This window comes from Drosophila navojoa, chromosome X, assembly GCF_054131105.1.
Source record: "Drosophila navojoa isolate 15081-1374.11 chromosome X, UAZ_NAV_1.0, whole genome shotgun sequence".
NCBI lineage: Eukaryota > Metazoa > Arthropoda > Insecta > Diptera > Drosophilidae > Drosophila > Drosophila navojoa.
In genome coordinates, this window is record NC_142895.1 from 6,737,659 (window position 1) to 6,760,000 (window position 22,342).

At 40.3% G+C, this 22,342-nt stretch overlaps 1 protein-coding gene and 1 long non-coding RNA gene across 12 annotated transcripts in view; both read left to right on the forward strand.

The window, feature by feature from the left end:
• dnc (phosphodiesterase dunce) overlaps positions 1 to 22,342 on the forward strand; it is a 233,721-nt gene that overhangs the window by 153,134 nt on the left and 58,245 nt on the right. For 2 of the 10 annotated variants that reach the window (XM_089265065.1, XM_089265067.1), the window contains exon 1: positions 6,239 to 7,017. The exons of 7 other annotated variants lie outside the window; for them this stretch is intronic. The gene's annotated coding sequence lies outside the window, so the exon portion shown is untranslated. Of the gene's footprint in view, positions 1 to 6,238; positions 7,018 to 22,342 lie in introns of those variants that run through there. One more of the 10 variants, XM_089265066.1, reaches the window with a different exon arrangement.
• On the forward strand, positions 65 to 1,451 carry LOC149090563 (uncharacterized). 2 transcript variants are annotated; one of them, XR_016197572.1, is made up of 2 exons: positions 65 to 621; positions 750 to 1,451. It is a non-coding gene; the product is annotated as an uncharacterized LOC149090563 (long non-coding RNA). The 2 variants fall into 2 exon arrangements; XR_016197573.1 differs by having other exon boundaries at positions 65 to 603.

Genomic DNA, 22,342 nt, shown 5'->3' on the forward strand with positions numbered 1-22,342 from the left:
TTTACAAAAATAACTATTAAACTGCAGCTGCATCAACGAAAATAAAAAGAAGCAAATTAAAAGCAAATGCAAAAAAGAAACCGTTGCACAGCCTACACACAGTAGCAAAGGCAACGTCGACAGCAGCAACGCCGCCTACGTCAACGTCAGCGCCGGCGCCAGCGTCAGCGTCGACGTCTACTATTATTTTTGCGCACTTCATTCTACTTTGAAGCACGCAGCACGTAGACGGCGAAGCGCCGCTTAGTCTCCGTTCTCCACACAGCTTCCGTTAGGTTTTGGCGGCGTGCGTGGTCGGTCGGTCGGTCGGTCGGTTGGTCGGTCGGTCGGTCGGTCGGTCGGTTCGCTTGGCTTGGCGCTTGGCTTGGTCGCCAGCTCACACGTTCGGTCAGCGTCGGCGTTGTCGGCATCGACGTTGGCGTCACTGTCGTTGCTCTCCCACAGCAACGTTGGCGTCGCGCGTCGCTGGCTCGTTTGGTGCCAGTGTTGTGCGGTCGCTGCAGCTGTGAGCATCGCGAGAGCGCGCCGCGTCGCTGTCGTCTCGTTCATATGTGTGTGTGCGTGCGAGCGCGTCTAAATATATACAACTGCGTGTCTGTGTGAGTGCGTGTGTTTATGTGTGTGCGTATGCATGTGACAGACAACAAACCGCCGCGCGCTCGAAATAATCACAATAAATCAAAATAAACAATCAAAAATATCAATTTTAATTTTGTTGTTGTTTTTTTTTTTTTTTTTAACATAACAAGCCGAAGCAGCAGAAGATAAACAGAAAGTGCAATTTTTTTGACAATTTTTTTTTTTTTGCAAGTGTTTTCTTGGACAGCGCTGCGGGCCGGCGACTGTCGCGAAAGAGGCGCACAAAGCAACACACACAAATTACATAAAACAACAGCAAAAAATATTAAAACGAGCAGCAGCAGAGGCAGAGGCAGAGGCAGCAGCGGTAGCAGCAGCAGCAGCAGCAGCAGCAGCGGCGACAGAGCCCAAACCAAAAAGCGAATCTAAATTAAAATCGTAAATCAACGCAAATCACACGGCAGCAGCAGCGGCAGCGGACAGCGGACAACAAAGACAAAAAGAACGAGAAGAAGAAGAAGAAGAAGCAGCAGCAGCAGCAGCAGCAGCAGCAGCTGAACGACAACAATCGGCGCTTATCAAATGCCGCGACGTCGACATCGCTTAGCGCCGCGTGCGTGAGTTTCGGCTCTGTATGTGTGCGTGTGTAGGTGTGTGTGCTTGTGTATGTGTGTGTGTGTGTGTGAGAGTCTGTGCATGTGTGCTTAAGTGAGCGGCAAAGTTTTGAACTGGCGGCCAAAGGCGACAACGCCACTGCCGCCGCCGCCGCCGCAGCAGCAGCAGCAGCAGCAGCAGGTGCAGCGCCAGCAGCGCGTCAACGGCGCAGTCAAAGCTTAACAACAACAACAGCAGCAGCAGCAGCAGCAGCAGCAGCAGCAGCAGCAACAACAAACGGCGCCACAGCAGCTGCATCAACCCAGACGCCGGCATTTCGCACAAGACATTTGCTCAAAGCGACGGCCAAAGTGAAAAAGAAGAAGAAGTGGAAGCAAATCAGTTTCGTCGATGATACGCTGCAGTCGACGTCGCTGCTAGTGCCAACAGCAGCAGCGCAAGCAGCAGCTACACAACAACGCAAACGCTCCACGTGCAGTGCACCGCCAGCGTTGGGCGCCAGCAGCGTTCACGCGCAGTCGACGGCAGCGCGACGCTTAAGCAAATTCCTGAAGCAGAAGGCGAGCAGCGCCGCCGCAGCAGCAGCAGCCGCGGCGCCAGTGACAGCGCAGCGACGCAAATCGTCGACAGCGTCGATCATTGTCGAAACGGCATTGAATCGCTGTGCCGGCGGCCGAGCGGCTGAGAAAGCAGAGGCCGAGCGTGCAGCGGCAGCGGCAGCGGCAGCAGCAGCAGCACCAGAGGGCGTCGAGCATTTGCCGAGCCGTCACAGCAGCAGCGCGACTGCGGGCAGCGCCACTGAAGAGGCCAGCAGCAATTGCAATACAAATACAAATACCAATACCAATACCAATACAAATACAAACAGCAATACGAACGCCACGTCAACATTCGCTTCAGCATCCGCATCCGCATCCGCATCCACGTCCACCTGGTGCGGCAGCATTAACTTTCTCGTTTATATGGTTTGCTCCTTCTGCTGTTGCTGCTACAATTACCGCAATAGTCCAACAAGGTTAGTGGCCCCAACGACGACATCATCCATCCACCCCCCACCCCCTACAGCCTACACCCTGCACCCTGTTATTCTGTGTCACGTGATGAACTGAACTATACCCTGTAAATACACTTGCAGAAGAGTGGGTATGTGAATTACGCTGGGCATGAAATGGTTTAGCTTTAGACATCTGTCTTACAGTAAAGATCGCCTACGAAGAATTCCGAAATTAACTCTATATACTATAGGTAGATTATACTGTTTATCTAAATATATGTACATAAATAGAAGATGGGGTAATGGAATAAGTTAGAAGTAAAAGTATGTCTGAGTTGAGCAGGGTTTGCTAAATAGATATGTACATGAATGAGTATAGCAAATGTGTCCGTGGTTCTATATGGTTCTCAACAAGAATACAACAATTATTATTCAATATGTGTCCATCTTAGGTTGGTTATACTGTATTAAATATTTATAGCATTGCATTCATCTAAAAAAGGATATACTATACATCTAATTAAGATAGGCCAACATTATCATTTTAGCCAAGTTACACAGAACAGTTATATAGAATAATATGGAGGATACTATGGTTAATCCTACATATGTTAGGCAGGTATATTTATATTGTAAATAACAAATGTGTCCATCTTATAGAGTGGGTTTACTGTATATAGTTTACTTTAGCTCTACGAAATTTATGTACTTATCCATCTGAAAGAGAATCCGTATTCCGTCAATCCTAAGCGGTTCATACTGTCTTTCCAGCACTTCACTGCCTCTCGCATGTCTGCAAGGGTATTCTCAATATTCGGCTATTCGAAGTTCCATAGTTCTATGTGTTCCAGTAACTCTCCTTCAACTCTGCATCCCATCTAGATCTTATGTATTCCAAATCTTTTTCTAGTTCCTAAGTTTCATATGCTCTATCTATAATCTATTGACTTTACTTTAATCTCTATTTAAACTCTCTATCAATAGATATATTATAATGATATAAGTATACATACACTGAGAGCAAAACTTGATTGATCTATATGAATTTTTATATAGAACGATTTCCTCTTAGAACTATTTCTTATAGAGAAAGAAATTTGTTTTTTTTCTTTATACCAAATTTTAATTAAAATAAAGATGCTAATTAGAGAATTATATTCTCTGATTTTTGAGTATATATATTATATATTGTAATATAATAATAATATTTGCATTTTTCTGTGTACAAATATATTTTGTTTCATAGAAATCTCTCTGAATATTACGGAACTTTCTCGTTTACAAGCATTTCACTTAATGAAATTGGAATTTTTCGCCCTCACCTACATAGCTGGATTTTTTTTTTTTTTTTTTTTTTTTTGCTTTGTTTCCTTTGCCATCCAATTAGATTTGCATCCATAAACGGGAACCTAACGAACTTCTTCGTTTCATTTGCAGTTTTCAGAGCTTGTTTCGTTTTTTTTTTCTCTCTCTCTCTCTTTCTCACTCTCTTTCATTGCGCACAGGCCTTATCGCTGTCTCTTTCGCTGCCATTGAAGTGACTTTGATGCCGATTCTTCATATTTTTGTTTCTTCTCTGCCTCCTGCTCATCTCTCTCTCTCTCTCTCTCTCTCTCTCTCTCTTCTGTTTTTCATAATCAGAACACTCCAGCTGACCATTAACCGCAATCAGGCATCCCTCTGTTCTCTGGCTGCTGCTGCAGTCGCCTAATGGTCGAGAGGCCGAGTGGCTCTCGTTGCTATGAAACCCACTTGGGACTAATTATTAGTTTGCCATTCCGTTCGAGTTCCAATTCCATTTACCGTTCATCAGGCTCATTCAGCGAACGAACGAACGAGCGAGCGGGCGAGCGAGCGAGCAGGCAATCGAATTGTCGTCACATATCGTCAAGTGGTGGAAGGAGGCGGCAGCGAGCCATGCTATAGGCAGGTCAATCAAATTTTTAGGCTCAGATTAGAATGATTCCCACACACAGAGAAAGAGAGAGAGAGAGGGAGAGGGAGATAGCTGTGTGTGTGTGTGTGCAGGCTTGTACTTGCAAGTGTATTCGCAAAGCTCTCGACTGACTGCGAGGTCAAAGTTCAAGGTTGCTTGCCTGCTGCCTGCCACATACACACACACACACACACACACACTCACACACATACGCACACATTGAGAGACTTTTGTTGGCATCTGTCTGTTTTGCTTGTTTCACATCTAGCAATTAACTGTACATCTCTCATAAGCTCAATTCAATTGTGTTAAATACTAAATCTGCACAACTTGTCAATTGATGAAGACGAAGAAGAAGCGGAACAGCAATAACAACACACAACTTCCAAAAGCTTCAAATACGCAAATGCTTTAAAGCAACGCCATCTGCATTGTTCTTCTCTCCCTCTCTTTGTCTCTCATTCTCTCCTACGTTTCTACACTTGCTGGCGCTGCGTCGCGGCGCTGCTGTCGTCGCTGCTTTCGCCTGCTGTCCGTTGTTCCTTTTCAGCTGTTGCTCTGCAGGGGGGCGCGATCTAGCGGTTTCTTCTGCATTTATTTCGTTGATAAGTCTACGGCGATCATTACGGCTGCTGCCTTTGTTCTAGCTGTTGCCGTCATTGTTGTTGTTGTTGTTGTTGATAAGAATCGCGTCGGCACACTTTGAAACTGTGAGCCGACTGCAAATAAAACTGTTTGTATACCCTCTAAATACAAAATGCAACGGGCGATGTTGATATATAAGTGCAACATGTAACAGGCACAAAATAAAAAAAAAAATTATAAAAAAACCATTATCGATCATCGATAACATACATCATCGATAATAATAAACCCCATTTTCAAATTTACAGGGTATTTACAAGCTAGGCACTTGTTAGACTGCACCATGAGTATTTGGTTTTTTATCATAAGCGATAAATTAAGAATAAAACGAAAAAGAAGCAGCACTAGATTAGCACACAACGCTTTAATAAAATTAAGAATAAACACAATAGGCTAAATAAAAACATTTGAGTGCAATGCGATAGGCGAAGCATGAACTGTGTCAAGTGCAGAGAGAGTGCATTACAATAAACCGTTAGACGGCTAAGGAAACATACGTAATCAAACGTGTTCGCTTGCCCGTTACATACGTACGCTCGAAACCGATAAGCTCTCCTAACACGCTTTCAATGGGCTCAAGTATAAGAGATAAGCATGCTTTGCCTGTAAGTCACCATGCGTAAGCGTGCACGTGTGAGCGCATGCACGTGTATATGTGTGCGTGTGTGTGTTTGTGTGTGTGTACAATGCAAGATAATTTGCAAGTTCGATTCTTCTTTCGGCACTTTTATCCACTATTGCACTCATGCGTATGCCTCGAGTGCATGTGTGTGTGTGTGTGTGTTGAGTGTGATTGGCGGCGTCAAGTCATTGTACTTGTGTAAGCTGCAAGCTTCGACGTCGCCGTCGTCGTCGTCGCTGTGTCTGCCCTTGCATTTGGGCTCTGCCGCTGCTCTCTGCTTGTAATTGGATTTCCGCTGTTTACCAACGAGAGAAAGACAGTGAGAGAGAGAGAGAAAAAGAGAGTGCGCGATTGAAAGGTGTAGGAGAGGGCGCTAAATGCGGCAGCTGTTTGATGATGAATCTTTTGCAAGACACCGATGTCAACGTCAGCGTCGCCGTCGCGCTACAACTTTCAATTTCGATTGCCAAATGCTCTCTCAGCGGCAACTTATTATGCCAAGGCACGTATTGAAAGGCTGGGGCCGACCACCCAAAAGCGCCACCCACCCAGAACATAGAACGTGCTAACGCAAAGCTCTCACGCATGCCGCTCTGCGCGCTCTCTATCTCACACTCTCTCACGCCGCTGTCGTCGTTGTCGTTGTCGTTGTCATTGTCGTCGTGCGCTCACTTACATCGCCTGGCGTTAGCTTCGTGCACTCATTCGTCTCGTTTCGTTTCATTTCGTTACGCTGCTGCTGTCGCTGCTTCTGCTGTTGCTGTTGCTGTTGCTGTTGCTATTGCTGCTGCTGCTGCTGCTGCCTGCTGCTACTGGTGCTGGTGCTGCTTCTTGCTCGCTTGCTTGCGCTTGGTCTCTGTCTGTGAGCCGTTTCGAGCGCGTTGTTCGTTCCGTTCGTCGTCGTTGCCGTTTCGTTTTCATCATATAACGTATAAGCAACTTCGCTCGTGCGGCAGTTCGTGGGACTTTTCCTATGAAAAAAATTGTATTTTGCTAGAAAATAAATAATAATAAGCGCACATATAAATATATAATTCATATCAGCCCCGCGACACACACCGAACGAGCGAAAATATCGAAACAAAAAGTTGCATTGAACGCGCGCGCGTCCCTCACATTAAATTATTCAATTTTGTAATTGTTTGTGCGTGATAAATGTGCCGAAAAGTGGGCTAAGTGGGGACTGTTGCTGCAGCAGTGGCGGTGGCTGTGGCAGTGGCGCGGTAGCGGCAACGGCCGGGACGTGCTAAACGGCGGAGGGGGTAACAACAACAGCGTAGCCAACAACGTCGTACTAATTCGCCGAGTGTACAAAATAATATAAAAAATTGCAATGCACAAGTGCAAACGGCGAAAGGCAAAAACAAGTGGAACAGACAAATAAACAAAACGCAGCAGCGGCCGCACACACATACACACACACACACACACACACAATCGCTCGCTAGCCGACACAGCGACACAGCGACACACACCGACACATTCGTGCGAGAGAACGAGCAAGAGCGCGCGCGGAAGGAAGGGAGGGAGGGAGACGGAAAGCAAGTCTTAGAGAGCGCGCCAGCCAAGAGAGTGAGCAAAAGACAGCGGAGAACGCGTGAGCAACTACTAAAAGTGCAAACTAGCGTAAGACAACAAAAAACAACAACAACTACAGTAATAGCACCAACAACAACAACAACAACAGCAGTAGCCATGCCGCTGTACGAAATTAATTAGAAAAAAAAGAAGCACCCAAGCGACCTCATGGCAAAAATTTTAATGTTTTAAATTAATTGCGGCCGAGACGCGATAAAAAAAAGCAACAACAACAACAACAATAGCAACAAAAGTTGACAAAACTGTTGATTTTTATCGCGCGCCGTAAATGCGAAAAACGTAAAATGAAAAGCAGCAACAGCAACAACAACAACAACATGAACTAAACTCAATGAAAATCTTTGCCATCACCCAAGTACATAGCGTGCTCTTATATGAATGTGTCTGTGTGAGAATGTAGATGTGTGCGTGTTTGTGTATGTGTGTGTGTGCGTGCGACCGCCTTATAAAACGGCGCTAAATTGACATCGGGCTTCCCAAATTGTCGCGTGGCTCTGGCTGTTTGCTTTAAATTTGTATTTGCACTTGAAAAAGCAAGACACGCACACGCACACGCACACGCACACATACATACACAAACATTGCGAACGTTGGCACACAGCGAATAGTGCATACGCTTACCTATACACATACACACACGTACACATACATATATGCAGCATAATAGCTATAAATGTATGCATACATATTTCTCTTATATTTTGAGCAATGCTATCCACGCATTCCATTTAGTCTGCCAGTTATTAAGTGATTAACTCTTCGAATTATGCTTGCGTATTTATGTGTGTGTGTGTGTGTGTGTGTGTTAAGTACGCACCGAAATAGAACAGTCAATTCTACTTATTAAATACGCTCGTCTTATACACATGCACATTCTGCATGCTCTGTACTCTTCGCTCCTTCCTCTTTAGGTCGTCGTCTGTGGCAGAGTATAAGTTGTTTCGTTACGTTTTCATGCTGTTCTGCCCTGCTCAACACAACGTGTGATCTCTCTGCTGCAGAGGAAACACATTTTTTCTTCTTCTTTCATTCTGTCAAATTTTTAAGCTCTTGTATTTCGCTTTAAGCAGGGGTGAGAGCTCAAATCAGTTTTAGGTGGCCGTTGCGGGGGCGGGGGCGGGGCAGGCTTTACAGACTTTTTACTTCTATTTCAACTAATTTGATATCATTTCTTTGCCGCTGCTTCTGTCCTTCTGCCGCTGCTGTGCATTCAAACGAAAACGAGAACGAAAATCAAATCAAATCAAATTGAATTTTCAGCACAGTAAAACGGTTTGCTATACATAGACACACACACACACACACCACGCCCATACGACGCCCCCGGCCAGGATATGGCCAGGAGGACGTGCTCGTCCTCTAACTTATTGTATATAAACTTGAATGGATCAGTGAATCAGTTGCTGTCTTCCTCTTCTTCTTCGTTAGCTTCTTCCTTTGCCATCGTTGTCTTCTTCTTCTTCGTGCTTTTTCGCTGCTCAGCGAGCATCAACTAATGCGGCGCGCTGTTGTCGCACTTCTCGCTTAGACCCCACCACCCCCCCTTCCCCTTTCCTGCCTAGCAGCAACGCCGCTGGCGTTGATTAAAAAAAAAATGAAATTTACCGCTCTGCAGCTGCTCCGGTCAGCATACATATATATGTATATATATATATACATATGTATGTATGTATGTATTCATTTCATTTGTTTGCCAAGCGTATTTCTATTTGCTGCTTGGCTTGGCCGATGCGACGCGTAAATTAAAAGGATGCCAAAATGATAGTAAACAAACAGCAGTGCTCGCGTAGCGGGAACGGTGGAACTGGAACTCAACTGCGCTGACTGACAGAGACAGCTGTGCTGTCAACGTCAACGCCAGCGTCGGCATTGACGTCGACGCCGCCGCCTTCGCCTTCGCTTGCTGCTGCTGCTTTGCATAAGCCAAACGCAACAACTTTTTACCTAAACAAATCAAAAAGTTTTTTTTTTTTTTTTGTTTGGTCCCACCCCGAGGGACATGAAAGGACAACACTTTCTGGCCTTCTCTCTCTCTCTCACGCTCTCACACTGTGTCTTCGTGCCACTCTTCTACGTCTTCATCTTCAGCTTGTCTTTTTGTTGTCTTGTTTAGCGTCTTGGGAGAGCGGGCGCTGATGAAGTATGGCAACAGGGCAAACTGCAACTTTTTAGGGCAATATTTGTGAGTAACAATTAAGGCGAAACCTAATTAAATTTATAGCCAGGCCAAGCCAGGAGCTGAGCTGAGTTGAGTTGAGCTGAGAATCTGCACAAACTGAATTTTCATTAGGCTAACTCGAATATTTGTAGCTACACTAAACGCATTTGTTTCAATTCCAAGCGTTTCATATAAAAAACTGAAACTAAATTCCTTTTCACCTACATTCTGCTTGTGCAAGTGAAGCATTTATTGTTGCAAATTTGTTTCATTCCAAGCGTTCCATTTATCTAAGTGTTATGAATAGTTAAATTTCCTATCTCTTATATATATTCTATATTAGCAAGTGGAATATTTGTAAATATGTTCCAATTCCAGACGTTCCATATGTGATGTGATGTGTAAGTAGAAGCAAACTTCCAATTTTAAATCAAATTTTTTTCAATTCTAGACATTTTATGCATCAAATGTAGGTTTCAATTCCAAGCGTTTCACTATAGATATCAAATGTAATTATGACAATTGAAATTCCATTCTTCAAGTGGTAATTCCATTCTGTCTTCAGTTGCCTGTTCATCAATGCTGAATGCTGACTGTACGCCGCAAATATTCGCATAGAATCCGTACGTGTCTACGCGCGCTTATCGAGCTTTTCAAATAATTTGTAAAATGTACATGGCTAAACCATTATCATTTCATTTCATTTTTTTTTCGCTCACTTTTATTTATTTGTTTATTAGCTACACCTGTCACGTAGTAGGCGTTCGTGCACACTAGGCGGGACGTCACTGTTCTTGTTGTAATGATCAGCTTGGATCAGTTTCACTTGTTCCGCATTGATAGCTGAGGTGCGCACACTATTTCGGACAGCACTGTAGCGAGTGCACAGTTGATCCGCTTAGCCTAGCCAGTATGCATATACGATTCAGTTTAGCTAGGGCTAGCGTGCACACTATTTGGGCCGCCACTGTCTTGCAGCAGCTGATCGGCGCTGACTCCATTCCGTTTGTTTTGCGATCTGCCCTCTGTCTCTGCGTTTCTTTGCTGCTGCCGACGCCAGCGACGCGTCGCTGCAAATGCAACACATTCAATTGCGGCGTATAAGAGTGCATTACACTCTTATACAAGAGCAGCGCCGTTAGAGCGTTTCGTTTCTTTGCCTTCTCGTTTGCTTGCTTGTTTGTTTGTTTGTTTGTGTGCATAATTGGATTCTCTTTTGCAGCGCTTAACTGTTTAAGCAAATTACCAATGCGCAAGCACTTGAAGCTCATCGAGTGATTGATTGCCAGATTGTTAGCTTGATTGATTGAACTGACCAATGACAGCCACTCAAATCAGTTTGATTGACTAAATGCTCGGTTTTGCTTGCAATTTTTATGCAATTGCGATTTATTGAACGATTGCATTAGCATGTCAATCGCTTAGATGGCCACACCCACAACTAATACACACACACACACATGGGCAACTAAAACTTGCGCAAAAAGTTTATTGATTTTGCTTTGGCGGTTTTTTTAGCTTCCGTTTTTAGCTAGCTTTTTTTTTTTGTCTACTATTTCGCTATGCTTTCACATTTATTCTTTTGGCTCTATTTGCTGAAAGTTGGCTCACACACACACATACACGGGCAGAGTTAGGGCTTGGGATTCCGGGTCTTTGGCTGCGTTACTTTGGCGATAAAATTTTTATTTATTGATTTTCATTTATGCTCGCCGTGCGGTGTTTCACCCACTAAACAGCTGCTGCATGTTTTATGTGCCAGACCACCCAACCACCTCGCCTCACCGCCACCCGCCCACGCTTTGGCTCCGGTGGCAGCTTCCACTGTCGCCACCGGTGGCTGCAACCACCGACGCCGCGTGCAGCAATTACATCTTTTATCCACTAATAACCGTCTTTTATGACCCCCCCCAGAAGGGGGCGTTTGTGGTGGGTGTGGCAGGTAGACCTATTTGTGGAATATAGTTCTAAAACAATATTAACGGCGGTTTTTTTTTTTGCGAAAGTTGTGAACGGAGCTAAGTTGTGAACTGGGCTCAGTTGGAAGTTCAAATGAACTAAATGAACTTGTCATGAAAATGATCGAATGAATAGCTTTTTGAAGTAGTAAACGGAACTACACTGCGAGCTAGTTCACTCAACTCAGCTCAGTTCAAATGAACTAGTCATGAATGAACTGCATCACTGATATAGAACTGATGCATAATATGAAAATATTTGATCAAATGAACTTTTTCAACTTGTTCACTGCACAGCTGAAATGAACTAGTCATGAATGAACTGCATCACTGATACAGAACTGATGCAAAATATGGAAATATTAGATCAAATGAACTTCTTCAACTTGTTCACTGCACAGCTGAAATGAACTAGTCATGAATGAACTGCATCACTGATACAGAACTGATGCAAAATATGGAAATATTGGATCAAATGAACTTGAAAATGAGCTTGAAAAGCTGTGCACTTAACAGTTCAAATGAACTAGTCATGAATAAACTACTTTTTTAAAATACTTTTTAACATCTGAAACTTGATTCACTTAGCAGTTCAAATGAACCAGATGTTGACTTGAGCATAATGATTCTTACGATTCACTTCAAAGTTCAAATGAACTAGTTGTTTGCTTTGGAACTAACAAGTGAAACATATCAGAGTCAAATATGTGACTTAGTTCAAATGAACTCATCAATGGTTCTCTCAATGTAGTTTAAATGCCAAACGGAACTAGTTGGCAGATTTAAACTGAAGAAGAGTTCGTGATTTTCTCCGAATTCTTTAGTTCATCTATATTCCATTAAATATTTTCTCTAATCTTATTCTTATTAGATTGTTCTATGAATCGCTATGGCTTTGACATATTACCTAGAAACAATTTTCATTACTTTCCTGTCATTAACACTAAATTATTTCCATTTTGAGTCCATCAAGAATTTTGTAGTAAATGTTTGCTTTAGTTTAGCTTTGCTAGCTATTTTTTTTTAATTGAAATTCCAATTTCTTAGATTTTTCTTCTCTCTCGCTCTGTCATATTTCATATTAATAATAATTGAGAAATTCCGACGAGCTTCAAGTATTTGTCTGTTGACCATATGAGTGCGAGCCTGTGCGTGTGTGTGGGTGCCTAGGTAGAGCATAATATAGTGGGTATATAATTAAAGAATCTTATTAAAAAATAGCAAAAAAAAAAAAAACAAAACAAAAAAAAATGTAAGAAAGAAGAAAAAAAGCCGCAAGGCTGAGCCAACAATTCCAGCTGGAGAGGAACATCAGGAGCAGGACATTCTCGCCATGGCAACAGCCTTCTTTCCACTTACTTCTCATTAGAGGGCGACAGCAAGAGACAGAGACAGCGATAGAGATGGCGAGATGAGCGTAGGGCTGCTGCAGAGACGGTGGCTAGAGGTAGAGGCATGTTGGTATCTAGGTTTCAGCTTTTGTTCGACTTTCAGGTAGAAGTTTTGTATCTGCTGTTGGCAACAACTTTTTCTTCTTCTTCTTCTTCTGCTGCTGCTGCTGCTGTTGCTGTTGCTGTTGCTGCTGCTTCTGCTTTCTCTTCTGGGCGCCATAAAATGTGTGTTAAATTATTATGAATGGGCCACGACTCGTTCGCATGGAATGAAGGAGCTGGCCTGCCCCTGCACTATGGGACCAATAACCATTTTCTCTGGCATAAAACAAAATATATATATAGTTTATAGAATGTGAACACTGTAAACTGACCTTCAGCTGGTATGTTAGCTAGTTGGATGTGTTCCATGTGATGTACATCAAATTGAACATGGTTTAGTTAACAGAAGTATAGCTAACATGGGTTAGATATAACAGAGGCGATAGCTAAAAGTGATAGGTGAGCATAGGTTGGTTAACATGAATCATTGTTGTTAACATAGAGTTAACATGGACTACAGTGCATATATAAGACTGTGATATTAGCAGGGAATACACTACAGTGGTGTATGTAGACAGTAGACATTGGTTTAACTATAGCAGAACTTAGTTAACATAAACGGTAGTTCATGGGAAATATTTCTGTATGTAGATAGTCAACATGGTATCAAATATAACAGAGCAGAGGTATCATAAACTCTACTTATCTACAAATCAACTTAACAGCTGTAAGTCTTAGTTAACATAGTTTATGGCCTAATGTTGATAAATCTGTATGCTTGACCATGGTTTGCTGCTAAACCTCTTTAGATAAATATCATAATATAAGAGAAGAGAACCTTGTTCATATACCATATCATACAATATATTCCCAAACTTTTCTAATACTCTCTGTCTATTCGAATTTAAAGTCTTTCTCCACAAAAATTGAATCGCATCAGTCCTCTAACTACAGCAGATAGTTATCACAGTAGTAATCAGCTAAAAGCTTCAAACGAAATTCAATATATATTCAAAATAAAACTATTCAACTACGATAAATGAAAAGCGTCATAAGAAGTTTTTCAATGCAGGAAAGTGAATCAAATGCTCTGCCAGCACATTCACTTCACTTCAAAGTGACACGTTTTGAACTTCTCTCAAGTTGACATATATACATGCATACATATATACATATATATGTATATTTCTATATTCACATACATATAACGTATTTATGTACATACATGTGGATAGCATCTTATTCGCTCTAGAGCTTTTTGCATTTTGGTTTGCTTTTATCTTTTGTTCGCTTCGAAACTCTGAATTGTTCATCTATTAAAACAGCTTTATTATTATTTTTTATTGCGCACTTTTTGATGCCAGAGAGAGAGAGAGAGAGAGAGAGAGAGAGAGAGAGAGAGAGAGAGAGAGTTGGAGTGGGATGTGCGTTGAGGATTGATGTCTTCCACAGACGCCTTGGCACATTGTCGACAGGCCGGCATGTGGATTTTAATTTCCGTTTTCCGTTACATGCCGCTGTCATCGTTATCGTCATCGTCATCGTCATCGCCATCGTCATCGCTGTCCCACGTTGTGCCCATTGTTGCTGTTGTTGCTGTAGTTTTTCCACTCTCCTTGTGCTGCTCGGATGGCATTAAACAAGGCGATTTATCCTGTGCTTAGAAACCCATTTGAGCCATTTGTAGCAACAGAATGCAATTCAAATCAGTTAACCAACACTGCTCTGCGCATAACAATTGCTGTCAGTGTTGAATAGCACATGTCAAGTGCTTGAAGCACTCTTTCTGCTATGAGTTTTCTTCAATTTCAATTTTCAACTTCTGCTTGGCCCATTGTATGCTATGTGTATGAGTTTGAGCATTGAGCGTATGAAAGTGAATATGAATATGAGCAACTGTACGAATATTAATATTAGTATTAATATAAAACTGAGTATGAAGATGAATATGCAATATGAATACATATAGAGGTGTTTAAGTAGGAGTCTGAGTATTAATAAGAGTTGTCGTAGGAGAGTGAATATGAATATGAATATGAATGTGAATATGGATGTGAATATGCATATGAATATGAATATTAATATGAATATGATAACGAATATGAATATGAATATGAATATGAATATGAATATGAATATCAATATGAATACGATTATTAATATGAATATGAATATGAATATGATAACGAATATGAATATGAATATGAATATGATAACGAATATGAATATGAATATGAATATGAATATGAATATGAATATGAATATGAATATGAATATGAATATGAATATGAATATGAATATCAATATGAATATGAATATGAATATGAATATGAATATGAATATCAATATGAATATGATTATGACTATGAATATGATTATGAATATGATTATGATTATTATTATAATTATGATTATGATTATCAATATGATTATGACTATGAATATGATTATGATTATGATTATGATTACGATTATGATTATGAATATGATTATGATTATGAATATGAATATGATTATGATTATGATTATGATTATGATTATGATTATGATTATGATTATGATTATGATTATGATTATGATTATGAATATGAATATGAATATAGTTATGATTATGATTATGAATATGATTATGATTATGAATATGATTATGATTATGAATATGATTATGATTATGATTATGAATATGAATATGAATATAGTTATGATTATGATTATGAATATGATTATGAATATGATTAAGAATATGAATATGAATATGAATATGAATATGAATATGAATATGAATATGAATATGAATATGAATATGAATGTGAATATGAATATGAATATGAATATGAATATGAATACGATTCATAATAGATATATTCATATAGACGCCCACATGTATGAGCATAACTGTGAATCTGCTTGCTCATATGAATAGTACAATGAGTAGGAGTATCAACATGCCAATGAATGTATTATATATTGAAATATAGACATATAGGTACTCCTATTAATATTAATATTTTATCAACATATCGTCTACTGTCTGTCAATGAGTGCATCTAAGTATATATATGGTTGCTCGACACTCACTCACTCACTCACTCACTCGATTGTCAAGCGCAGCAGAGTGCCTGGCACCCATTAAAGTCGTGTCAATATTGTAATTTATAGTTATATGCGAGGCTAGCTTTCGGGCGTGCATGGCTATGATGCACGGCTCGGGGATTTGTGCAACTAGTTGCATAATAAATAAATAAATAAGCCAACTGCTTATTAACAATAACGAATCGTGCTAAATAGATCGCGTGACCTTAAAGGGAAGCGCTATATGTCTGATATATACATATATATATAGAGAGAGAGAGAGAGATACAACACTTTGTCAGCAATCTGTCTGGCCGAGCTGAACAACTGCTTGCTGACCATTATAATGGCTGGCAGCATTTGACTTGAAAACAAATTTCCATTACCAAATCCTCTGCTGCTGCAACGCCAGCTTTGTCTTTGAGCCAAAGTTGTTTGGCAAAACTTTGGCGAGAGCAATCATTGGAGGCAGCAACAGAAGCTGAAGCTGCGACTGGAGCTGAAGCTGAAGCTGAAGCTGGGTCAGGAAGTATTTGAAATTGCATAAAGTCGCTCGGCTGCTTGTGCTCAAAAGGATTTCAATTAAAGTTGAGCGTCCTATGCCCTGCGCAGCCTCCTGCTCCTCCTGCTTCCCCTCCTCCTTCCCAGTCTCCTTCTTCCGCTCACAGAAAACAGCTTAGCCTGAAAGCAACCCGAGCTGATAGAACGGACACTCTGCATTAAGTGTAGCACACATGCCGTCATTAAAAAAATAGTCGAAAAAGAAGAAGAAGAAGAAGCGGAAAAAGCGGAAAGCCCAACAAAATGCAAAAAAACTTAAAAAACAACAACAACAATTACTATGCAACTGCATTTCCCATGACCTTCAGATTGACTTTGACTTTTCGCATCGCTGCTGTCACTTGCCATGTTAACCTTTTAGCCAACTTGAATATGACGCATATTGATGAATACCATGAATGCGCTGAATAAATTGAGTTAGCCAGCAAAATGTCAACTTACGATTCAAGTTCAGGCAATTTGGCGATATCGGGATCTGGAAAATGAATTCTGATAAAAGCCACTGGGTAGAGCTAATGAAATACGATATTTCAATTAGCATGAAAGCTGAGTCGTGGGGGAGCCATGTGAAAGACAGCTAGGAAAGTAAATCAAGAACTTTTCATGGGCTTTACTATGGGAACTTGAGTAGCTCTTGTTATAGATGGACGATCGCAATCAAAGTTTCAGAATGTAATATTGACATTCCTAGTACTTAAAATAGATGTTATGCAAATTTAGGGAAAGGTATTTGAAATTTGGAAATATAACCAATGTCAAAATTGTAAAATTTATCTATGCCTTCAATTTTGAGACTCTAGCTCGAAATATATAGTAGATATAGTTTCATAGCGTATTTTTGTTTAGGTTTTTCATTGATAAAATTCAAACAAAATAAGTTAGCGATTTTTCAAAAGCAAATTCGATCTGCATGGGGATTACAAGAACTCATTGAAAAGATATCAAGCGTCTAGCTCTTATGGGTGTCGAGAACGACGCATGGAAGATTAAAGAGACGGACAAGGCTATGACAACTCAAGTTCAGAGCTTATATATGCATATCTTTAATATTATTTGTACAGAACAGAATGATGATCAAAAAGATAAAGGATTTAAATAAATCCAAATGGGGCTAAGAAAGAAATGCAAATAAATTTGAGTGCTAAAATTAGTGAAAAGATTCGAGTTGACCTTTGGCTGCTTTAACGATGTGTGAACTTATTGAATACCGGCATTTTGGGGGGCGTGTCCAGCAGTGCTAGAGAGAGAGAGAGGGAGAGTGAGGGAGAGCGAGAGAGAAGTTTAAGTAAATAAAAACGTGCGCTGCATGACATTAAAGTTGATCTAATGACCGCCTACGTGAGGCGACTGCCCAACGGCCGCAATATTTATGGCCAAGCATTTTCGGTAGCGCTACAAGGGGTGCGAGGTCGATGCCGCCAATGGGCGGTAGGCGTGCCCATTAATGGCTACAAAGCGGATTAGCCAACTGGCGGCCTTGCGGTGCCCCAAAGATGAAGACACACACACACACACACATCGACTATATACATATACATATACATATATATGTATGTATATATATTAAGAGCAAAGAGCATTTTTAATGCAAATTGTTAAAATGTCAGAATGTCTGAAAGAGAATCCGAGCAAGGAGAAAACGAGAAAGAGCTCAAGCAAAATGTAGAGAAGGCAGAACAAAATGAAGAAGAAGAAGAAGAAGAAGAAGACGAAGACGAAGCAAAGTAAATAACATTGAGAGGACCACAAGACGCTTTTGTTGTTGGGGGCGCGCTTATTGCACAAACACAATCAAATTATTACGGCGGAGACAAAATTGGATGGGCGTGGCAGGTGTAAGAGGGCGTCCAAGTGTAGGGTGGAGCGCATGCAAAGGCCATGAAATAGAATTAAAGCACTTAAAAAATTTTCATTGCATATATTCAGGCGCACAGACGAAGCTGCGGCTTGACGTCGCACACACACACACACACACGCACACAAGCACACATTTTGGCAGCAGCAAACGCATAAATATTAATAAAGACATCAAGAATTGATTGGATCGAACTGCTTAGAGATAGCCGCGTGATACGCTCCGACAGGCCCGAATTGCCTGAGATTATGGTTTAGTCCCTTCATTTTCGATTTATTCGAGTTGTCTGCTTTTATGTAGTATATTGTCTGCCTCTACAGCCGCAATCATAATGTTTTATTGCACACACACACACACGCACACACACACACACTCGCACATCTATTTAAATTCCTTCAAAAATTTACAATCAGACTTTAAGATGCTTCTGCTCGAGCTGATGTGTGTGAAAAGGCAGCTGGATGGCAACTCAGACAAATATATGCATATTATATGTAAATACATTATCATTAGCATTGCTGTAATTTTACATACGATTGCAGTTATCGATAGTTGCACAGTATTGCATATATCGAAAAGCTATCATATATCTAGAGCAAGTAATACACTCGACTTTCTTTTAATAAATTGCAGAGGCTTCAAATTATAATATATATCAAGAAGTGTTATCGATAAAAAATCGATTATAATAAATATTAGCTTTTATGTATAGTTTTTTTCATAGTTCAAGCTGCTACCTTATGAGTTTGTTAATTTATAGACCCATTGCTTCGAGGTGTGCTCTTCTGTTGTAGTACATAGTTATCGATGACAAAAAATTTCCTTAATGTAAACCAAATATTTTATTTTATATATGACATGTGTATTATATGTAGCTATAGCTATAATCATTGCAATGAGTTTAGATTGCGGTTATCGATAGTACTCATATTTGATAATTATCGATATGCCTTCTGTATAAACCTTGATTTAGATATAGATAGAATCGACTTTCTTCTGACACATTACAGGGCATATGACAAATAATTTTAGTTCTCTTGAAAACAACATACAACAACAACAAAACAACAATCGATAACACTATCGATTACAATAAATAGTCAATGTAAGTCAAAGGAGTCCTAGGACTTGTTGCTCAAAGTTAACTTATATGTTGTTTGGTATAAAATATAGAATCCCAACTATTGCTAACTATCGATAACAATGCTGACTTTCATGCACATCAATCAGCAAAAACGAAATGTGCATCCAGGCATTGCTCTGGTGGGGGTGTACACACACTTGGCTAGGCTTTAAAATCTGTCGAGAGAGAGAGAGAGAGGTAGAAGCCAGGGGAAGTTCCTCGCTGTTTTTTGGCTTAATGAGTTGCGCAAATGAAATGCAAACAAAAATATGTTAAAATTCAATTTCAACTTGAGCAGACAGAATAAAACCAAGGCACATACACAGAAAACTTTTCATTTTTTTTTACGAAAGGTTGATGGGAGTTGTGGGTGAGGGAGACGGAGAGCGAGTGTGGGCGGCACCTAAGCAAAGGCTGACAAACAGCTGTAAATTGTGCGGTCGCCTAATGGCGTTTGGCTTGATGTTGATTAGGCGTCGCTTTAGCTGATAAACTCACTGCTAACCGCAAAGCATGCCGCTTCGCCCGACACGCCCCCCTCACACACACACACAATAAAGGGCCAACAGACAGAGTTGAACGCCCACATGCTGCTTTTCATATGGAAATTTTTGTTAGCCCCCCAACAACAACAACAACAACAACAAACAGTCGAAAAAGTGAAATGTAAAACTTTTTGGCACAAATATTTTTTATGCAAATTGTTTTGGCATTTATTCATTTATATATATGCGTGTGTGTGTGTGTGTGTGCTTCAGTGTTTTGGCTTTGCCTACTCCCCTGGCATTGTCACAATATCACTGTGTGTGTGCGTGTATATGTGTGTGTGGCTGGCATTTTCATAATTTAACTTTCGAGATTTAACGTTGCTGCAAATGCAGTTCATTTGCTGGTAGCCAACTTGATTAGTGGCCCACATAGATACACACATACATATACATATATATATATATATATATTATATATCCTGCTGCCCTTGGGGCGCACTCTGTGTGTCACTCTGCTTCGTTTGCCAGCAACAACAACAACAACAGCTGTGAGAGGAGCAACAGCAACAGCAGCAGCAGCAGCACTTAAAGCGGCTCAAGGATCCTCTTCTGCGCGCCAAGTTGTTTTTCTTCTCATTACTGTTGTTGTTTTTCCTTTTAAAGCTTTCACTTTTCATGCATTTTCTTAATGAGAATTCGCTAATGAAATGCAGCTGCACTTGTTGCACGACGCTCGGCATGCGAATCGATCGACTGCTTGAGTTAAATCTGTCAGTGCTTCAGTTTAATGCAATTAGCCTAAACAGTTGGCAATTTCGATTAGCTCGGTTACAAGCTGTTCGCTGGGGCTGGCATACCCCGCGGCTGGCAGCGCGTACCATTGGGCAGACAAAGCAAACGAAACTTGTGCCAAAATGGCACATAAGAGCCAGACGGACGGCCCTTTCGGCTGGCCAGTCTGAGCAGAGACAGTGAGAGAAAGAGAGAGGGGCTGTTGGGGGGTGGTGCCGAGTGTGGAACGTGTGGGAAAAACAGATGGCGCTGTCGCACACTTAATGTTGTTGCATACTTTTGAGGTCCTTGTGCTAGTAACGTTTCCGTTCATTCTACATTTGCACATTTTGTTGTGCTTGGAAACGTACTATTTGCATGCCATATGATTCCCATATAATACCACTCACTCTCCCTTGCTCTCTCTCTCTCTCTCTCTGACCATATATATTTCTATTGTGATTATTTTGTAACTTGTAGCAAAAGAGTTGCCCAAAAAACATTTGGCAACAGCCCAGAATGTTTCACTATAGAAATGAGACATACATTTATGCGGTCATACATATATCTGTATATTTAAGTTAGCTTTAGACATAGGTATTCGATATAGATAGTGCTATTCCAATTGCTGTACAAGTCTATTTTTTTGCACATAAATTTTAATACAAATAATACACTCTTTGTAAATAATCCATGTTATCGATTATGTTAATTGATGTTATCGATCAAGTCTCCCTTTTCATGTTGCTGCTTTACATTGGGTCGTTACGCGCTCTGATCTATTTTCCTACTTTAAATCGATTACAATATACATTTTAGCAAATATGATAATATTTTATCGATATCATCTAGGTAATAAATAATAATATCGATCTCTGAATCCGCTATATCCATTAATTATGATAATACCTTTCGATATCAATCATGATCAGATTATTTGCTATATAATAATTATACATAAATAATTATGTATATCGATATTTATACATATATGTAGAATCGATATTAATATACCGTTCGATATCGATATTATTTTGCTCACTTATTGTAATGGCTCATGACAATATTGATATCGCTATCGTCATCAGTTGTACTTGTCGTAACCTAGGCGATATCGATATATAATTTTACAGTGATTATAATGCATAGATATCAATATCTGCATGTTTTCATATAATTCTGATAAACCCATATAGACAGCGATATGGATATCTTTATCAAGTGATATAATTGTTTCATTTATCACAATGTCATATATCGTCATCGATAGGAATTGTAACAATTATGATATCGATATGAGAATGCAACAATGATAGCATATTTGACTATTGTATCGATATTGATGTGTTATTGCTCTAATAATGCTATATATATCGATATCGCTATCGATTCTTGCATTTATTGTATTGATATCGATATGAGAATACAATAATGATATCATATCTTTAAACTGTATCGATATTCTTGTATTAGTAGTCTGATAATACTATATATAATCTATATATATGCTATATATATATCGATATCGCTATACATAGATATCTATATTCAGTTCTTTAATGCGATTTCCTCGAGCTTAAACTTCAGTTTTATAGTCAGCTCAGCTGTCAGTTTCATTCATAAATGCATTACACCTGCTTATATTCTAGATGTATGTGCAGCGTATTCTTTCAGCATTTTTCCTTTGTTTTTTTTTTTTTTTTGTTGTTTTTCTTTCTGACATTCCTTTAGAAGCTTTCAGAATTCCCCCCGCTGGGCTCGGTCATCTCTTGTTCTCAGAATTTCTTTGCCGGCGCTGAACTACTTACATTTCCTTCATTTCAAACTCCTTTGACTAGTCTCTCTCTCGCTCTCTCTCCCGCTCTCTCTCTCTCTCTGTGTCTCTCTCTCTCTGCATTGTCTTTGTGCCTGCTGTGGCATGTCGCTGTCTGTG